The 20480-nt window shown below is 35.5% G+C and overlaps 1 protein-coding gene across 2 annotated transcripts in view; it reads right to left on the bottom strand.

Moving 5' to 3' along the window:
• DACH1 (dachshund family transcription factor 1) overlaps positions 1-20480 on the bottom strand; it is a 431763-nt gene that overhangs the window by 354055 nt on the left and 57228 nt on the right. The window lies entirely within an intron of this gene.

The following is a 20480-nucleotide window of genomic DNA, read 5'->3' as shown; positions in this document are numbered from 1 at the left end:
TTAACGGTCCAGGGCAGAATACGCTACTAACAAAAACCGAAGACCAAACAAATCAGATTTTGGAATCAGCCAAATATACATTCCAAACCTTCTATGACTTATACAACCTTGATCAAGATACTTAACCTCTTCAAACTTCAATTTTGCAACTCAGCTATGGGGACTATAATATCTTTCCTATAAGACTGTTAGAAAGATCGAATAAAAATATGTTCACAGCCTTGCATAGCAGCTAGTATGTATAAAGTGCCTGTGTGATGGAGAGTTATTAGAATGAATAACTTAGAGCAAGAAGAAATTAAGTTAAACATTAAGAAACTATTTCTTAAGAAGGTTATTAGGAACATTCCAAGCAAAGCTGTAGACTTGTTTTCCCAGGAGTTTTGAGACAGGAGTAAGCAACTCTTTCTCTGGAATGCCTTAGATTATTGGACAAGACAATTTCAGGAAATCCCTTTTTGCTTTCAGATTTTATAATCATCAACCTTCCTAATTCTCCAAGTGACTTCAAAATTGTTTCAATTACTTGAGTACTGTTACTCTCTTCATGCAAAAGGAGCTGGGATAGCATTTCTTATCTTTTTGTATCTGAATACAGTAAAGAAAAACTAAAGAATACCACTTTCTTTCCATTGATAAACATAGTTAATGGAATTATTCATTATATATCAGAACTGTAAGCAGGTAAAACTACCTATGGCTATTGTAAAAATCATATTTACTTTTTTCCCCTTTCAATAACATATATTGAAATACTATAATGATATAATATTATGTTATCACTTTTACAAATTTGGCTGTGACAAAGCTTTTAAACTACTAACAAATTTTCAGTATCAGTAATTCCCACTGGAAATACCGTAACCTGTTTCAGTCTAATGATTTAAGGTTACAAACATTCCTTCCAGAATTATTTCCAACATCTCACAAGGCATATTCATTGTAAAAAGTGAGCCACTTAGCAGGTAAACACACAGGAAATGTTATATTTCAAACTAATCACAAGGACTATACAAATTAGGAAATCACATGGAGACATTACACACTTTGTCTAGAGGACAAGTAATACATTGTACTAAATGTAAGCTGGATGGTTCATATAAACATATTCTATTAGAAAATTCAGCATTAAACTTTGCCTTGTGGGAAGATATTTTATTTTCCCAAGGAAATTAAGGATACTTAGAGATTAGAAACTGGCGTATCCTATTGATCCTCTTTGCTAACTATGATACCTAGTAAAAGAAATTTATGGTGAAAGGAGAAACTAGCTATTATTTTCCTCCTGGAAAGAAAAAGGAAAATTTTTTCCTTTTGTTTCCAAACATACAAAGCTCAGATAAATCTAAACTAATATAATCCTCTCACATGTATGAATAGTTCTAATATTGTGGATGTCAATGATCTCCTTTCTCACTTTCTTATCTCACATATAATCATTCTACTAATTATAGTAAAAATCTTTACTTGACTATTGTCATTATGGAGCCATCGTATACTTGTGTTCACCCAAAACTGCTTTAATACATACATACATGTGTACACACACACACACACACACACTTTAGCTTTGGGGTGTTTTACTTCAAAGATTACTAACAAATATCCCAATTTCACCCTGAAGGATTTTGACAAGAAAATGTGGTATTTTGAGGTGATAATGTCACCTGAAGAGAAAAAGAAAATAAAAAAACTAAGCTGAAGATTAGAAATTTAATCCCAATAAAACTTAAAACACTTCATGGTAAAATGACACTCTTAGGATAATTCTAGATGCCTTCCACCAACCAGCACATCGCCTGAACTGGCTCAGTCCTTAAAGGGTCAAAATTTATTATCATTTCAGTTCATCTAATAAGTAATGTTTTTGCCGAACAAAACCAATTCCCAATAAATTCTCACTGTATTTGTGTGCTCTGATTTGATTTAGAGGCCTATGGGGAGACACCATTTGGTAGCACAGGAACACAGAGGGGTAGGTGTTGCTGGGGAGAAGTAGGGCTCATGTGCCAGAAGTGTTATTGTGTCAGGTTGATTTATTGAGTGAGCTTCACTTCACCGAATGTTCCGAGATATTTATTTCCCTAAAGGCTCTGCAAAGATATGAACAGACCCGCATCCACAGATGTCATCATTGCTCATTTTACCGAGTCATGAAATTTTCTCAACTGCAATTTGTCCATCTAAAATTGCTGTAACAGAGCAATGTCAATAGTAGCATCCTACTCGGGCACCACCTTCTATATAAGGCTCTGTTGCCAAATTCAGTACTTCTGTGCAACTTCATGGTAATTAAAGTGACAGAACAGCTTCACTGTGATTTCAAAAGAGTTTTTCAGAGAAGTTATTCCAATTTGTAAACTCCACTTTGAGTCCTCAGATAAAGCAAAACCTTTAAGGGGAACTGAACAGGAATACCTAAACACAGAATCGTTTATCCTTGTCAAAACTAAAATAAAAATAGATGTAGAGAAAAGTAAGGAAAGAAAGCAGACGGTGTGTCACGAAACCCAAAACTTCAAAGATGTCACCTTTTTGAAAGCCGCCCTTAAATTTAGTGTCTTGTTCTGGGGGTCTAGACTCATCGGTTTTATTTTTCCCCTCTCCGTTATCAAGCAAATGAACCACAAAAGTTGATTTTAAAAGGACGTTGCTAGATATACATCCCTTGCCTATAACTTTTATTCAAAAACACTTGCGTAAACGTATGAAAGAGTTCTTAAGGTGCATTCATAATGCTAAAACATTATAACTTGAGTGTTTTCGATGACTTTGTCTAAAATCTTCTTCAGCACCTAATAGAATATCAATGTCTGTGTTAAATAAAAACTGCATGCTTGTGTTGTGTGTCAGAATTTTCGGGTTTATTTAAATATGTTAATATTTCTCATTATGCCATTAACAATAACCTTCATCCATTTGTGAAAAACATTTTGCCAAGCATGCACATAAAAAATTAGCAAGTGAAGCAAAATCACCTTAATTTGCTTTGGACCAGCAAATAACCAACTAATTTGCAGAAATCCCTGCCAAGCACTCATATTAAATGCTTCATGCTTATTTTATGACCTCTGCTGCTCTTCTCCTTCCCGGGCCCTGAATCATATGATCATTAACATATTGCAAGGTCTGAAACTTTATTTTTTACATTCTTTAATTAATGCCTGTTTATAGAAGGCCATAGGACTTCAGATCCAGTTAATGAAACTTCGCTCCCCCAGGCCCCTAGAGCCCAATAGAGAGCTCTCTCCTCTGTTGTTTTAGTAGCTTTTTTCCAACTGTTTGTTTATACACACTTAATTGATCTCTTTAGTCCCAGAAGCATTCCAGAGACACAACCTGTTTTGAGGCAAGCTAAAGTTTTCCCCCTTCCTTTATAAAAGCCTTGAATGCCCAAGGTTATCAGTTTTAATTTGAAAGTTGAAGATTCAGCTTTATTTACACTGTCTAAAAGTAAAAACTGATACAGGCCCCGAAGTGTTTATTTTTACATTCGTATATAGCAGAGGGGATCACAAGTGCATACTGTATATAATTATTTTGATGTAGAACTAAGTAATTACTAAATGCTGCTATGTCTTATTTTATGGCATTGAATAAACGCAGCCTTTATAACAAGTTGAAAATAAAAACAAATCAGGCTGCCAATGCATGAAATTTTCATGGCTCTTCAATTTACATTTTACATATTCCCTATGACAAGAATTTCTATTATGCTATTCTCTTTTTTCTGCTATAATTAAATTAAAAAAGTAATTGGCTGGTGCTGCACACTGCAGCAATGTCTTAATCACATAGACAAACAGTTTTACAATAGCTCACACCATTTGCCACATGGGGCAATGACATTATTGTACCAGACTATAAACTCGAGACAGATATCACATACCCGCCTTCAGCCACGGTGTTGGCAAGAACAGAACACGAGGTTATTCGGCACCCTGACTGGCACCTCTATAATGGAATTCCCAATTAAGTAAAAGTGGCTCCAATCCGGCCATGTGGTTTTAAAAACTGCCAAAATTCGAAGCTTATGAATCTGCACATACATACATGCGTGTACTCCAGGTAGAGAATATATGCTGGAAAGGCCAAAAGGGAAAATACTGGTACAAGTTATAAATGCAGCAGGCATTATGAGAACTGGCAATGGGAAATCATTATTTCTGAATGCTCTGATGGGAAAAATCTTGATTATGCATGTTTTATATGTGTGTATATTCTATTCTTTTTTTCTTAGTGTTCGGTTTGCGGGTATTTTTCTCTTTATATTTACAGCGAATACTTCACTAATACTTTCTGAGGTCGGGGGAAGTCAGAGTCAGGAACTCTTTGGTGTTTCCAGAAACTTCGCTGACAAGGGATTCATGAGACCTGGGTCTTAATTCTGGCCTTCCTCCAGTAAGCCATGGGATACCTTTGAGCGAGTTGCACTATCTCTTAGTCTCAGTTTATCCATCTGTAAATGAGTATGTTAGGCTAGATTATCTCTAAGGTTCAATTCAGCTCTCAGATGATACAATCACATACAGATCCAATCTTTTCTATGCTAATGTGCGAGGAAAAGAAACCCAAAAATACAGCACAGGTGCTTCCAGTGGCAGCAAGGAAGCAAAGAGGAATAGAAATCTGAGAAATCTGACAGAGCTGGAGTGCTAAAAAGAATAAAATCAACACAGCATGAAAAGAACAAGGGGAAATGATAATAAGGAGTGGACATATTTTATAGATCAGCTTTCTTTATTGGTATCAGTGAAGCTCTGTTTAAAAAACACAGAAAGCTAAAAATTTTAGAATTCAGTCCCTTCTAGATTTTAAAGCTATCTGTTTAGTGATTTTACCATTTGCTCTTTTACAACAGATAACTTTTTTCACCACTATCTATTAAGAAAGCAAGTAAAGAATTTGCGAGAGAGATTTTCCCAAACTTCATAAAACTAAGATGTTCTCTACAACACCTACACTTGATTACGTAACCAGGATTCAAAATCTTCATTTAGCTGATAGCTCTGAAAAATATTCAGGTGTCCCATTCTCATAAAATGTTTTCTAGAATGAAATTGCTCCCTCCAAAAATGTACATGTTATTTCAATACAGTTTAGCGGCCAGTTTGAAATCCTCAGATATTGCTCTTTGGTCCTTGTAATTACTAATAATTTCAGAAGTCCCTTCGAAAAAGAGATCCTTGCAATAATGAACAAATGTATATACCATGCCATATTCAAGAAGACATTGCACATCAGTAATATCCCATTTACAATTTCGTCTTAAATGGAAGAAAATGATGGACAAAAAATATAAAGCATATAGAGACCCAATTTTAAAGCAGGTATGTTTAAGGAAGTTTTCCAGTGCATGTTATACACATGTAACTTATGCGTAAGCAAACAGCAGCATTTTCCAGACGTTGAAGAATCCCTCCTCGTTTTCCCCATGCAGCCTTTCTTCCCCCAACTTCCTTAGTCTGAACTATCAGCCTTACGTAAAACAAATTCCGTCATTGCTGCCAAGGTGCTCAGTAGCTGAAAGTCTTCAATCTTCACATAAATAGGGTGCAAATCAAATCTTATGATGGTATATTCAAGCTTTCAGGATCTCTGTTTGCTACCAGAAATGTCAGAGTTTAGTACCTACTAAGCCATAGATTTATGAGGAAATGCTGGTAGATTGACAAGCAATTTTGTAACAAATGCATCTTCAGCGTTAGATTCACAGGAATGTTTAGGACATGCCTAAATGATTTAGTATTTTATACCTCTGCTCAAAAGAACAGTTCATATAAGTCAGTTCTATCTGAGGACAGTCAATCAAGCAGAAACTAAAAGTAATTTTAAGAGATCATGATTCATTTACAAAAAAAAAAAAGTTTATCTCTAGAATTCAGGAGTGTGCAGTTACAAGTGATAAGTTGATAACAGGCAAAGTTTGAAATGCTTTAATTGAGACAAGGCAAATAACTTTCTTATTTAGATATGAAATACAGAGCATCTCTGATTACGTTTATTTATGAGCTGCCAATATTTGAACATATGCAAAGTTTGCATTGTTTCCCATTTGCCCCAAACTTTAAAAAACATAATTCCTTTTCTTAACATGCCACCCTTCAGGGCAAGGAGTTGTAATGAACACCTCCCAGTCACACAGAATTACAATGTTCTTTATCTCGCCCGGCACTAAAAAAAAAAAAAAAAAAAAAAAAAAAACTTCCAAAGGTTTGGAATCCTGAAACCTGTAAACAAAATCTGTGGAGCAGATAAAATTTTAAATGGCACAATGCAATTAAAGCTGAATTCAATTTGAGCACACCCTGTCCATCTGTCAGAGGGAAACAAAAGCCTAGGAGCTCCATTATTGCTGAATCCCTGCTCTTGTTAATTTGCTTGCTGAGAGATTTCAATTTCTAGGAAGTGCACAAATTAGTGTTCAGTCAGGGCTAGATCCTCAGTAAGTATAAGCAGATGGTGGAAATCAGCCCTAATCAAGTGGCCAAAGCCTTTTTTTTCTGTCTGATTAAAGCATTTTAATCCTTTCAGATTGTCTGCTTTTTTAGCAAATATTCACCATCTTTTATTTTTCTTATATTCCAGGATGGATTTAAATGTAGCTAGGCACATGAGAAGAAAAAGAACTTGGGAGGAATAGAGCTATCAGTATCTGAGTTACAAGCAGTGGCCTACTGGATCTGTGAATTCATTTAATGTCTCTTTTTTCCCCTAGTATATGTTTAATAATTGTTGGAATCATTATTAATTTATATGCAAATATAAATAAGGCATACTTAATCTGTTCTGGTGGAATTAAATTACTGCAGGAAAGACAAAGAGTTAGAAAAATTTTCAGCTTTAAGATTAAAGCTGGCAAGAACAGAGGGCAACCAGAAAAGTCACATGTATGTGCAAATCTCCTACCCAGAGAAAAGAAAGAAGCAGATTTTATTCTTTATATTAACACAAACTAACAAATATGTAAAATTTTAGTGAAGGGAAGTTTTTAAATTAAAACAAAAAATTTAATAAGTAAAGGGCTGCAATCTTTTATAAATAATGAAAACAAAAATTATTAGAACTAAAAACTGTATCATTGTTTTCAAAGTATGAGAAACACACACTCAAAATGTAAAAGTACTACAGTCTTTATAGATGCTTAAAACTCACACACACATTTGCAAGCCAAGAAACACATGAAGCAAAATTTTTTAATATTCAAAGAAGCATTATAGTGACTTAATTGTGTGTTCAAGCAAACAGTTGGCAAAAACAAAGTCCTTCTACCTCCTACATTTATCCAGGATACATGAAAAATGAACTTTTCTTATTATACGTAAAATGTTTGTGATAACGACTTTGCACATAAAATTTCAAAGTGTTTGAACACATGTAAGGATAAATCTTTACATAACTATTTTGAAATCTCCCCTTAAACTTAGGCATATACATGAGAAGTATTTATGGGGGGGAGGGAAACACAGTTTAATATCAGAAAGTATTTTTGAATGAGCCCAAACTTTGAGTTGAACATTTGTACAAGTTCTGATATGCTGAATATTTGTAAGATTTCTGGTAGTGCTTTAACATCCTGTTTAGCAATTTCATTACACAACCAGATTCTTAACAAATACCCTCCCTAACAGTTTGATAAAATTCACAAGTACGAGTGTTCATCTATACTTTTACAGGTTTCTTTTAACTAGAATAGTTACTAAAGAACTGGTGTTTTAATTTGTTTATTTGAACATTTGAAATTTATATTCATAAAGCTTAAGCTGAAATACATCTTATACACCAAATCTTTATGCCAGTTTTATGCATTTGCCCAAGACCATATATGCAAATTTCCCAAGTTTAAAAATTGTAACTACCATCCCTAAGGGTAAATGGTTCCTTACATATACAACTTACATTGTACCTTGAAGTTTCTACTTGAACTATTTTTAAAATTCTCATTCAAAAGTAAATCATAACAAAAGAAATCATCAAACCCACTAGACATTTGTTTCATGGACATAGCTTTAAAGTCCTTCCACCACTGATAAAGATGGAATCAAGTTTAAATCAGCTCACAAAGAAACAGAAAGTTTGTATTTCTTGTTTATTCCTCCCATCCATTTACTAGCTAATAGTGTAATCCAATAGTGAAAAGCAGTGCTCACATCTCCACACCCTTTCTTTAAACAGCCTAAACTGTTGGATCCTGCTGTATTCTTAGACACTTTCACCTGTCTATGCCTAGAACAGGGCACTTTACAAGCAATAGCTATGTAAGCAATTAGGTACTTAGCTGAGAAGGCCAGAGTATGCACAGGAGGAACACACTGACTTTCACATTCCCATTTTAAAGAAATATGCCTCCATGAGCAGATATAGTAGAATGCACTCAAGAAATTTATGCCCTTCACCTTTGTTCTTTATCTTTCATTTTTTTTCTCATTTTAAAGATTTCAAACTTTAATCTAAGAGCAAATGAAGTCATGGAAGGACTGACAGCAGAGGAAGTGGAGATTCTTCTTTTTTATAAATTGAGGTATAACTGGCATACATTATATGAGTTCAAATGTACGACACAATAATTTAATATTTCTATACTGGGAAATGATCACCATAATAAGTCTACTTACTATCCATCAGCATACAAAGTTACAAAAAAAAAAAAAAGTTTTTTCCTGTGATGAGAAATTTTAGGATGTACTCTCTTGGCAGCTTTCAAGTTTGTACTACAATATTACTGACTATAGTCATCATGCTATATATTATATCGCCATGCCTAGTTTATTATGTAATTGGAAGTCTGTTCCACTTGGTCCTCTTCCCCTATCTTGCCCATCCCCCAAGCAACCACTTCAAGCAACCACCTTTCTGTTCTCTGTATCTATAAGTGTTGTTTTGTTTGGCTTGGTTTGTTTTTAAGATTCCACATATAAGTGAAATCATGTGGTATTTGCTTCTCTGTTTGATTTCTTTCACTTATCATAAGTCCCTCAAGGTCAATCTGTATTGTTGCAAATGTCAAGATTCCATTCTTTTTTATGGCTGAGTAATATTTCATTACACACACGCACACACGCACACACACATACACACACACACACACACCATATCTTTTCTATCCATCCATCCACTGATGGAAATTTAGGTTGCTTTCATATCTTGGCTATTGTAAATAATGCTGCAATAAACATAAGGGTGCATATACTGTTTCAAATTAGTGTTTTTGATTTCTTCTGATAAATTACCTAGTAATGGAACTCCTGGATGATATGGAATTCTATTATTATTTTTTTGAGGAACCTCCATACTGTTTTCCATAGTGGCTGCACCAGTTTGCACCCTTCACAATAGTGCATGAGTGTCCACTCTTCCCTACATCCTTGCTAACACTTGTTATTTTTTGTCTTTTTGATAGTAGTCATCTAATTGCTATGAAGAGGTATCTTACTATGGTTTTGATTTGCCTTTCCCTGATGATTAGTGATGTTGAGGATATTTTCACGTACCTGGAGGCCATCTGTATGTCTTCTTTGGAAAAATGTCTATTGAGTTCTTCTGCCCACTTTTTAATGGAATCATTTGGGTTCTTGGTTATTGAGCTGTATGAACTCTTTATATATTTTATTGTATGTACATATGTATGTATGTATAAATGTATGTATACATTTATTTATTAAATTTTTATTTATTTATTTTGAAAAAGAGAGAACAGGGGAAGTGCAGAGACAGGGAGAGGGAGAGGGAGAGAGAGAGAGAGAGAGAGAGAGAGAGAGAGAGAGAGAGAATTCCAAGCAAGCTCTGCATTGCCAGCACAGAATCCGATATGGGGCTCAGACCCACAAACTGTGGGCATGACCTGATCTGAATCTGAGATCATGACCTGAGGTGAAACAAAGAGTCAGCTGCTTAACCAAATGAGCTACACAGGTGCCCCGAGTTCTTTATATATTTTAGATATTAACCTCTTATCAGATATATGGTTTGAAAATATTTTCTCCCATTCAGTAAATCATCTTGTAATTTTGTTGATGGTTTCCTTTGCTATGCAGAAGCTTTTTAGCGTTGTGTGGTCCCATTTGTTTCTTTCTTTTGTTGCCTTTCCTTTTAGAGTCAGGCCCAAAAAAATATTGCCAAGACCAATGTCGAGGAGCTCATCACCTATGTTTTCTTCTAGGAATTTTATGGTTTCAAGTCTTACATATAATTTTTTAACCCAGTTTGAGTTAATTTTCGTGCCTAGTGTAAGGTAGCAGGCCAGTTTCATTCTTTTGCATATGACTGTCCGGTTTTCCCCACACCATTTATTGAATAGATTGCACTTTCTCCATTGTATATTCTTGCCTCCTCTGTCATAAATTAAGTGACCATACATACGTGGTCTTATTACTGGGCTTTCTATTCTGTTCCATTAATCTATGTGTCAGTTTTAATGCCAATACCACACTATTTTGATTACTATAGCTTTGTAGTACAGTTTGAAATCTGGTCATGTCATGCCTCCAGCTTTGTTTCTCTTTCTCAAGACTGCTTTGGCTACTTGGGGTCTTCTGTAATTCTGCACACATTTTAAAACTGTTTCTTCTATTTCTGTGAACTATGACACTGGAATTTTGATAGGGATTGTGCTGAGTATGTAGGTTGTTTCGGTAGTATGAACATTTAAACAGTATTAATTCTTTTAATCCATGATACATCTTTCCATTTATTTGTGTCTTTAATTTCTTATACTTTACAGTGTATAGATCTTTCACCTTTTGAGTAAAATTTATTCCTAAGTACTTTATTCTTTTCGATATGATTGTAAATGACCTTTTCTTAATTTCTCTTTCTGATAGTTTGTTGTTAGTGTACAGAAATGCAACAGACTTTTGTACCCTGATTTTGTACCCTGCAACTTTACTGAATTTATTGATTAGGTCTAATCATGTGAGAGGTAGTCTCTAGAGTTTTCTGTATATGAAATCATATATAGTGACAGTTTTACTTCTTCCTTTCCAATTTGGATGCCTCTTTTTTTTTCTTATCTGAATGCTACGACTAAAAAGACTTCCAATATTATGTTAAATAAAAATGGCAAGAGTGTATGTCCTTGTTTGTATAAAGTTGGATTGTTTATTTGAGATTTTTCTTGTTTCTTGAAGTAGGCATGTTTCACTATGAACTTTCATCTTTGCTCTGATTTTGCTGCATCCCGTAGATTTTGGTATGTTGTATTTCCATTTTCATTTGTGTCAAAGCATTTTTTTTTAATTTTCCCTTGATTCCTTTGTTGACCTATTGGTTGTTCAATAGCATAAATCTCCACATAATCAGTGCCTTTTTTTCAGCTAAAAGAAGTCGCTTTCACGTTTATTCTAAGGCTGATTTACTTGTGGTGAACTCCTTCGACTTCCATTTGCCTGGAAAATTCTTTATCTCTCCTTCAATTATGAATGATAAACTTGGCAGAAAGTATATTCTTGGTTGACATTTTTTTTTTCCTTTCAGGACTTGAATGTATCTTGCCACTTCCTCTGGCCTACAAAGTTTCTGCTGAAAAATCTGTACATAGTCCTATGAGGGTTCCCTTGTACACAACAAGTTGTATTTCTCTTGCTACTTTTAAGATTATCTTTGGCTTTAACTTTTGATATTTTAATTACAATATGTTTGTGTGGATCTCTTTAAGGGTATCACTTTTGGAACTCTCTGGGTGTCCTGGATCTGGATGTCTGTTTCCTTCTCCAGGTTAGGAAAGCTTTCAGCCATTATTTATTAAAATAAGTTTCTGCCCCTTTCTCTCTCCCTTCTCCTTCCCAAACCCCTATAATGCAAATGTTAGTTCTCTTGTTACTATTCTACAGGTCCCTTCTACAGGCTATCTTCATTTTTTTAAATTCATATATATATATTATATATCCATATATATATGGAATATATGGAATATATATATATATATATATATATTTTTTTTTTTTTTTTTTTTTTTTTTTTTTGAGTGAGATCCACTGCCCTGTCTCCTGACTCATTGCTTCATCTGTTTCCTCTACCCCTCTGGTGTGGTTTTCATTTCAGTTTTGTTTTTTTTTCCCCAGCTCCATGACTTCTGTCTTGTACTTTCTTATATTTTCTGTCTCTTTGTTGAAATTCTCACTGTGCTCATCCATTCTTCTCCCAAGATTGGTGAGCATCTTTATGACCATGGCACTAAACTCTTTTATCTGGTATGTCTGTTTCATTAAGGTTTTTTTTTCCCTGAGGTTTTGTCATGTTCTTTCATTTGGAACATATTCCTCTATTTCCTGATTTTGCTTGACTCTCTGTATTTGTTTCTATGTGTTAGGTGTTACTTCTCACATTCTAAAATGAGCGGACTTGTTCAACCATGCCCTAGCTCTTGGTCATCTCTTGAATCTTTGTGTTGTCTAAGCAGCCGGATTTACTCTTGATAGGTCCTGGTTGTTGAGGTTGTGCCGAGAGGCACAGTATTCCCTCTCAGTATTCCAGAGGGAAGGATCTCAGCCTAGTTTCATGCTGATTGGGAGCCAGACCCTTAGGCCACAGCTCTTTAAATTATGGAAGTATATACAGTCCTGTGGGACCATGGTTGTAGAGCCTGCTGGCCTCCAAGCCAGTTGATCTGGAAGTGCCCCCGTGACAACAGTTGTAAAAATCAGGGCTCCAGATGAGTACATAAACTCCTTTCTGGGAGATACCAGTAAGCTGTAGTGAGGCCAGGGGAGAGCACAAAGGTGGTATTCCCTGGCCTACATTCCCTAGGCTCACCTCTGTAGCCTCTAGATTTGTGGCAAACTTGAGCCTGCCTTCAGGCTGAAGCTCCAGGACAGGTAAATAGACTTTTTTCACAGGAAGATTGGGTGTGTGTTCCAATCTACTGGCCGGGGGCGTTGCGGGGAGGTGGGAGCGGTAGCAGGCCGAAAAGTGTTTCTCTGACTGTTACAGTCCCACAGGATTCAGAAATGCAAGCTCTCCCCCGACCACAGTGCCAGGCAATCAAGGGGAGTCCCTGTGTGGTCTGTGTGCATCCCCAGCTTTAGCAAGGCAGCTGGAGAATGCAGGGGCAGGACACGCCTTCCAGCTTTAACAGGGCATCAGGGGAGAGCAGGGATCGTGAATGCCCACCCGCTTTAGCAGGTTTGCTGGAGACTGTAGGAACTGTGTGTGCCTCCTTATACTAGCAAGGTAGAGGGAGAGTGCAAAAGTGGTGTCCACCAGCACCTCCATCTGGGAGTTCCATCAGGCTCCTGCCCATCTTCCATATCAGCAAATGAATCTCCTTCACAAATAGTCTAGGCACTTTTCAAACTGCTGCTGTCATGGTGAGCCCGGGGGTGAGTGACTCTTCATGCGAGCCCTTTAAGAGCAGTATCAGTTCCTTATAGCTCTTTGAATCTCTGAACATAAGCCCTGTTGTTTATCAAAGCTAGATATTCTGGGGGCTCACTTCTCTGTGCAGGTCCCAAGGGTTGTATGCCTGCTATGGGATTCAAACCCCTCACTCCTCAGAGAGCAGTTCCTGCTTTGCAAGATCTCTCCCAATTGTGAGTTGCTGTGCTGCAGGTGGAGGTGCTGGCGTGATCACATTGCACCTCTCCTACCCATTTTTATGCTGCCATTTTATCCTTTGTTGCAGAAGAGCTGTTGAGTGAGTTTCCAGGTCTTTCTCAGAGGGAACTGATCAATATACATAGGCAGCTGTATATTCAGTGTGTCTGTGAATTCAGGATCCTTCTACACTGCCATTTTTCCCCTCCTACTTTCATTCTTTTACCACTGCCACCCCTCTAATTCTGGCCTCACACCTCTCACCTGAGCTATTTTATAACCTCCCATTGGCCTCCATACCTCTTTAAAGATGCCCTTCTGTCAACAAAATAAGACTTCTTTGCCCATCCTATAAAGGCTCTTGATGTGATGGCCTTAGCCAATATTCAAGGTTCTTTCTTGACACTCTAGCTAAATCTTATCACTCAGTATCCACATGATATGCCCTCTATTTTCCAAAACCCTGACTTGGCTCACAAAGTTCCTTCCATCTGGAATGCCATTGCAAATTAACTCCAACTCAAAGTACTACCCAAAGCTTGTCTAAATTTCTACTAATTTTGGGGCGCCTGGGTGGCTCAGTCGGTTAAGCATCCGACTTTGGCTCAGGTCATGATCTCGCGGTTCATGGGTTTGAGCCCTGCATCAGGCTCTGTGCTGACAGCTCAGAGCCTGGAGCCTGCTTCGGATACTATGTCTCCCTCTCTCTCTGTTCCTCCCCTGCTTGTGCTCTGTCTCTCTCTCTTTCTTTCAAAAATAAATAAACATTAAAAAAAATAGATTCTAGGGGTGCCTGAGTGGCTGAGTTGGTTAAGTGTCTGACTTCGGCCTAGGTCATGATCTTGTGGTTCTGAGTTGAAGCCCCATGTCAGGCTCTGTGCTGACAGCTCGGAGCTTGGAGCCTGTTTCAGATTCTGTGTCTTCCTCTCTCTCACTCTCTCTACCCCTCCCCTGCTCATGCTCTGTCTTTCTCAAAAACAAACATAAAAAAAAATTTTTTTAATGTATATATTTTTTAAATTTCTACTAATTTCATGAACCTCCATCACAAATGTCCATCTTTTCATAAACCTCCATCATTCTCCATCACACTAGAATTTGTGTCTCCCTACTTTTTTCCTCCAATATCTTGTTTTGGTTTTCTTAGTATAACTACTTATAATATTCTGGCTTGCATTATACCTAATTATTTACATATACATTTATTTCTTATTTTTCCTACCACACGGGAAGTCTTTTTTTGTTTATCGGTTTGTTTATTTTATCTTCTCTGGAACACAGTAATGTACTTCCTATGCTATGGAGCTTCACTGAGCAATACAATAGTCAGTAGCTACATGTGTCTGTCTCAATTAAAAGTATTTAAAATTAAATACACTAAAAAAGTTCAGTTCCTCCATTGCACATGTCATGTTTCAAGTGATAATAGCCACATATGACCAGTGGCTACTGAACTAAATAGTGCAGGCATAGAATATTTTCATCATCAGAAAAAGTCCTATCAGACAGCACCTTTGTAGAGACTCAACAGGAGTTCAATTAGAATTTACATATAATTATCAACAAAGTATCACAAGAACAGGAAACAAGGAGGGAATCTTGAACACTACTTTTCCAACAGTTTGGAAGACAGGCTGATATATACACTCAGCTGTCTTCTCTGGGAGGTTTTGGTAAACTGAGAGCACCCAACATTTGCTCTCTCTCTCTTACGTTAATAACTGCCCCAAACAGACCAGGACAATTTTCTGTTACTTCATATATAATTAATAGTGGTTAAGGAAATTTATATGGCAACTGTTTTGCAGAAGCTTTAACTCACACTTTCAATATTTAAAAAGGCTGCTGTCACGGCTGATAGGAATAAAATTAAACCCACCAGCTGTGGTTTGTTTTTTGAAGAAACACATAACATTTTATTTCTGCTTTGTCTGTCGTCCTTGTAAATGTCAGAAATACAGAACTAAAATGTACTGAATATTCTGGTTTACTGTTAGAGTCTCCTGAAAAGGCTTTTTTTTTTTTTTTTTTTTTTAAATTAGATGGCTATTTTGGTAATTTTTAGTGAGAGATTTTTGTTTCTTTTTACAGTGGTTGAAAATGCACAGTTCTTATATTTGCTCAGCCAAAGAAATGTGATAATAAAATCCATTTGAATACTTTCTAATTTTTATACTCTTTTCTTTGTGAGACTTGTCATCAAAGGATGATCAAGGATTTTTAAAAGAGATATATTTTCCAATTCTTCCATTTATTAGAATTTTGAGTCTATTCCAAGAAATGTCATCCTAGATTATTTAAAATTGACCAGGTGTTTAGCCATAAAGGTCAAAGTATTTTGCTGAGACTCAGTAGTTTTCATGAGACATTCTAGAATCATAGCACTGAATTACAAAGTTTCCTTTTGATCTGTGGCATTGATGTTACACACTGGGATAATAGAACTTACTTGTCACAAAATTCACTTAGAGTCTAAGAGAATATAGTTTGACAATTTAATTCTTTTCCATTATTTTTAACTAGGAAAAATTTTATACTATTCTTTTTAATGTTTTTGCCTTATAAGCAGTCAGCCATTGATAATTACCCCAAGAACAAAGACGTGAGTACAAAAACCTCGGCATTACCTATTATTATATATCAGTACTTGTTAATGTCATTCTAATCAAAATAAAATTATTTAAATCTAAGCACTATTACATATTGTGAAGAATTGCCTGATCAGATCTCTCAAAACTCACCATTATCTCACAATATCGTTAACTACTCTTGGTCTGCTTGCCTCCAAATATTTCCTTTTCTAACCTATGATGATATCAACATCTTCTTCTACTGAACCTAAAATCTCCACAGAGAGCAGTTTATTTTTATTCGATACAAAAAGATGGAGTCCTTCCAAAATGTCATGACATTTTTTTCAACATACCACAACGAGTTACTTTCTTTCATCAATTGATTATGAATCTAAAAATCATCAAGTAGACATGAATTTACATTCTAGTATAAGAAATATGGAGAGAACGCCATCCTGGGCACCCAGGGAGGGGGAGAAGTAGATAGTGGCAGTGTGACAACTCCAGGGCAGAGCTGGGTTCCCAGAATGAGTTGTAGGAGGGCACGAGAGGGGAACTTCTGGCTTTGCAGTTTTGCCTAAGGCAGTCCCTGCTTTTACAGAACAGAATGAACAAGTAAATCATTTCCCTTATAATGGCATACATAATACACTCACACATTATATTTATGCTAAATTAGCAATTGTCTATTAAAACGGGAGCTTTATATCCAAAAACAACAACACAGAAACATGCCAATAAGTTTATTTGCTACTGTATTTATAGTTCAAAACTGTAGTTTCAGTGAGATTAGAATAAATATTGGATCCTCATTTTTCCCAGTTCATTTGCGCTTTCTGCACCCCTGTCATTTTATAATGCTCTGCCAGTATTTATCACAGATTGCAAAAAAGAAAAAAAATCCCTGAATATGTAAAAATAGCAGCTGTTATTTGCCATTAACAATCGGGTAGCTTCATAAATCTTTACAAACTCACAGAGAAAACAGAAGTGTGTGGCTTTAAGACTGGTCAAAGTAAATTTTTATTCTGTCTTAAAGCCAAAAACTAACTCCGGTTTTTATTTTAAGCTATTAATCCCTTCATTTATAAATATTTTTGGAAATATGAATCTACTACTTTATCTTTGGTCGTATGATTACATGGATGTTAATATCAACATTTGGTGATTCATTTCTAAAAATCAACAAATAAAAGTATTTTTAAGAAATTAATCCACACCCCAATTTTTGTTTCCATCCAAATAATTTGGCAATATCTCTCAGTTCAAATCTTAAATATTTCTTGGATCTGTCATGTTTTCTATGTCTCAACTGACACTGCCTGAGTAATATAAGCCTAAAAGGTTCTCATAATTTCTAACATTGCTTCACCACTATCTCCTGAATATTTTCCTGGTGGTAATATCATCCCCATGAAATAATGTTATGAGAGTAATTTATATAGTTTGAACACACAACCATCTCCCCTACTTAATATACTGACACATAGACCTTTCATGATATGACCATTACCGTATCTCTGCTATCACCTCCAACCTTGGACCAACGGGCCCACCTATGAAGCTATGCCAAGTAGACCTCAAGTTGCTTTCTCTTACATTTCCACATCTACATTTCCATATGCTTTTCTCACTGCTTTACACAGATATCTCCAGATTTTTCAGGAATTAATTTAAATTCTATTTCAAATTTGCAATCCCTTGTTAATGTGCCGCTTCTAAAAAGTCTCCAAAAGATTTGTTGTTGTTATTATTCCACAATTCCACAACCTGTTTCTGTGACCTCAACTTTCATTATGGACCAGAATTATCCATTTTATGGTCTGCCTTGATCAAATTAAACATCTGCCTGCAAAATTTCTACTACACTTTTGATATGGCCAAAGCTCTAAAGAGATTTTCTAGTAGTTTGCAAAGAATTTTCATTATTTTTATAAACACAAAAGTAATCAGAAAAGAAATATAAGCATCATTGGAGGCACTAATGTAATCTGATTCTGCATCCTTCATAGAGGTGATTTTAATATAATATCTTAAGATATAAAATATCATGTTCCCTGTTCTGTCAAGGTCATTTGGTCACTGATTTCAAAGAAGTCAATGTTCTGGAGCAGTTTGACATCCTGCTTGTATGTCTTCAGCGAGGTTTAGTCAATACAGTAGGAGGAATCATTAGTTATTCAAGGTAAAACTTTCAAAAAATGCGACTAAGACACTTTGACCTTCTCTGAATCAGGAAATGCTCTGTGCATCTTTATGCTCTTTTAAATATAATTTGTCTAAACTGTCTAAAGTAAATCAAAAACTATCACTCAACCCTCTTAGTAAAAAGGGTAAATTTTAATTGCAGAACTTAAAACCTCACAATTAAAAGCTATGCGGCTACTTAAAGCCAGCACAAACACGGGAATGAACACTGGTGCATACAAATTAGATTCCTTAACGTATTTGTAATTCTGAAGGATACTTTAAAGCATAGACCATTTATATGCTTTAAATGTCTTCATAAAGGAGGACTAAAATGGATGATTGTTATGCTTTCATAAAGTTTTGTCATGTATATTCCTAGAAATAACTTTATGACTAGCAAAACCTTTTTCTGATGAGATATTAATAACACATCTCAAGTAGAAACAAATATGTGAAAAGGAAAAAAATTCCTTTATCCTGAAAAGTGTACTTAGAATCATAATATTAACAAGTGCACTTTTAAAGTTGAAAATGGTGCCACTAACTAATAAATAAAACTCAAGAAAAAAGTCAACTCAAAATGTAAGGAGGAAAAAAATGAATGTTATTACCCCTCAACATATAGTAACATTAATTTTCTATTCCTTGCAAACAAAGATGTACTGCCTTCTACATGGGACACAGTCTTACTTAAGAACAGCTTTATAACAAAACATATATACTCAAATGATACAATTCTTCATCATCCAAACTAATTGGACAAATAAATACAGAGTTGTAGCAGAAAGGAGAGAAAATATATGGCGACATTATAATCAAATATTAACTAATAACGTAGATCCCAACGTTAAAAGAAGCTGAAGAGGAAAAAGATACAGATTCACCCACCTACTTCTGGAATGCTCAGCCCGTTGGGTTCAGAATCTTCTGAAAAATAGGTTGAAGGGGCAGTAGTAAGAATTTAATAGTCTTCCAGTATTCAAGAAGGCTGTGGTAGAGAATACAGAGTGTGTACGTGTGTGCGTGTGTGCACGCGGGGAACGGGGTGAAGATGTAAAGACACAAGAGTCACTATCACTGAAAGAAAAATAACACACAGAAGTGTTGAAAGTGGAAGCTGACTCGGAGCCCAACTTTGCCAATTCCACAATTTTGCAAAGGTTAACAATAGTTAATATAATAACAACCAACACTTTCTGAAAGCCTATTAAATGCCAGGGACTGTACTAAATACTTTGCTTATGTTATTTAACATTCACAAAAACACTGTCATTTAGAAAGAATACCTCCCTTTACAGATGAGACTACGGATAAATGACACGGAAAAGACCAAGATTTGCATTCAGGTTTATCTAATGCCCAAATCAGTGTTCTTCTATCACAATACACTTTGCAATTAAAGGAGAATCCATTCAAGGGAATATTTGTATCATATGTAACTACCAATGTGTAAGCCTTAACAGGAATAATGTAATTTAGTAGAATAGTGAGCACCTGACACAAATCACTGGATTTGGGTGGAATTTTGTTGAATATGGAATGTTTATGAAAGAGCGTCATTCCCAAAGAATTCATTAAGGTATAAGTTATAAAAGCATTGACAAGATATACAGTGGACTCAGGTGACTCTTTTTCTTCTGAATAGGAAGAAAAAATACTATGAATTTGCCTGTAGAAATGGTAAGGAAGATAAATTGATGGCTCTAATCTTTTAGCACAATCATAACTAAAAGCTCATATAGCTTCAACTTCATTATTTTTAACAAAATTCACTACGTTACAGTTACTTGTAGAGTACAAAGTACCATAAATAATTTAAATTAAACTACACTTGTCAAAATAAATGAACAAGTAGGTTTTATGATGCAGTACATTTTATGATGCCCTTGATTCTTTAATTTGTGTGTTTTGCTTACTTGCTAATTCACAAAATACTATAATCTGCAATGACTCTTGTACTCATTAGTATAGATTACCAATGTCGCAGCTCAACAGGAAAATCAGTATGGAGAAGCACTGTACTGAACCAAAGTGTCTTTTTAATAATATCCTGTGAATATTTTATAGATACTGATTTGAAGGAAATAAGAGAACTATTTCACCTTCCTCCATACTAACTCACCAATTATTCCTGTGTATAAGGACAGGGAAAAATCTATATATCTATAGCTATAGTTGAATCTACAT

The sequence above is a fragment of the Panthera pardus genome, unplaced genomic scaffold, assembly GCF_024362965.1.
Source record: "Panthera pardus isolate Hobbes unplaced genomic scaffold, ASM2436296v1 HiC_scaffold_1, whole genome shotgun sequence".
NCBI classification, from domain to species: domain Eukaryota; kingdom Metazoa; phylum Chordata; class Mammalia; order Carnivora; family Felidae; genus Panthera; species Panthera pardus.
This window is presented reverse-complemented; position numbering and strand designations above follow the sequence as displayed.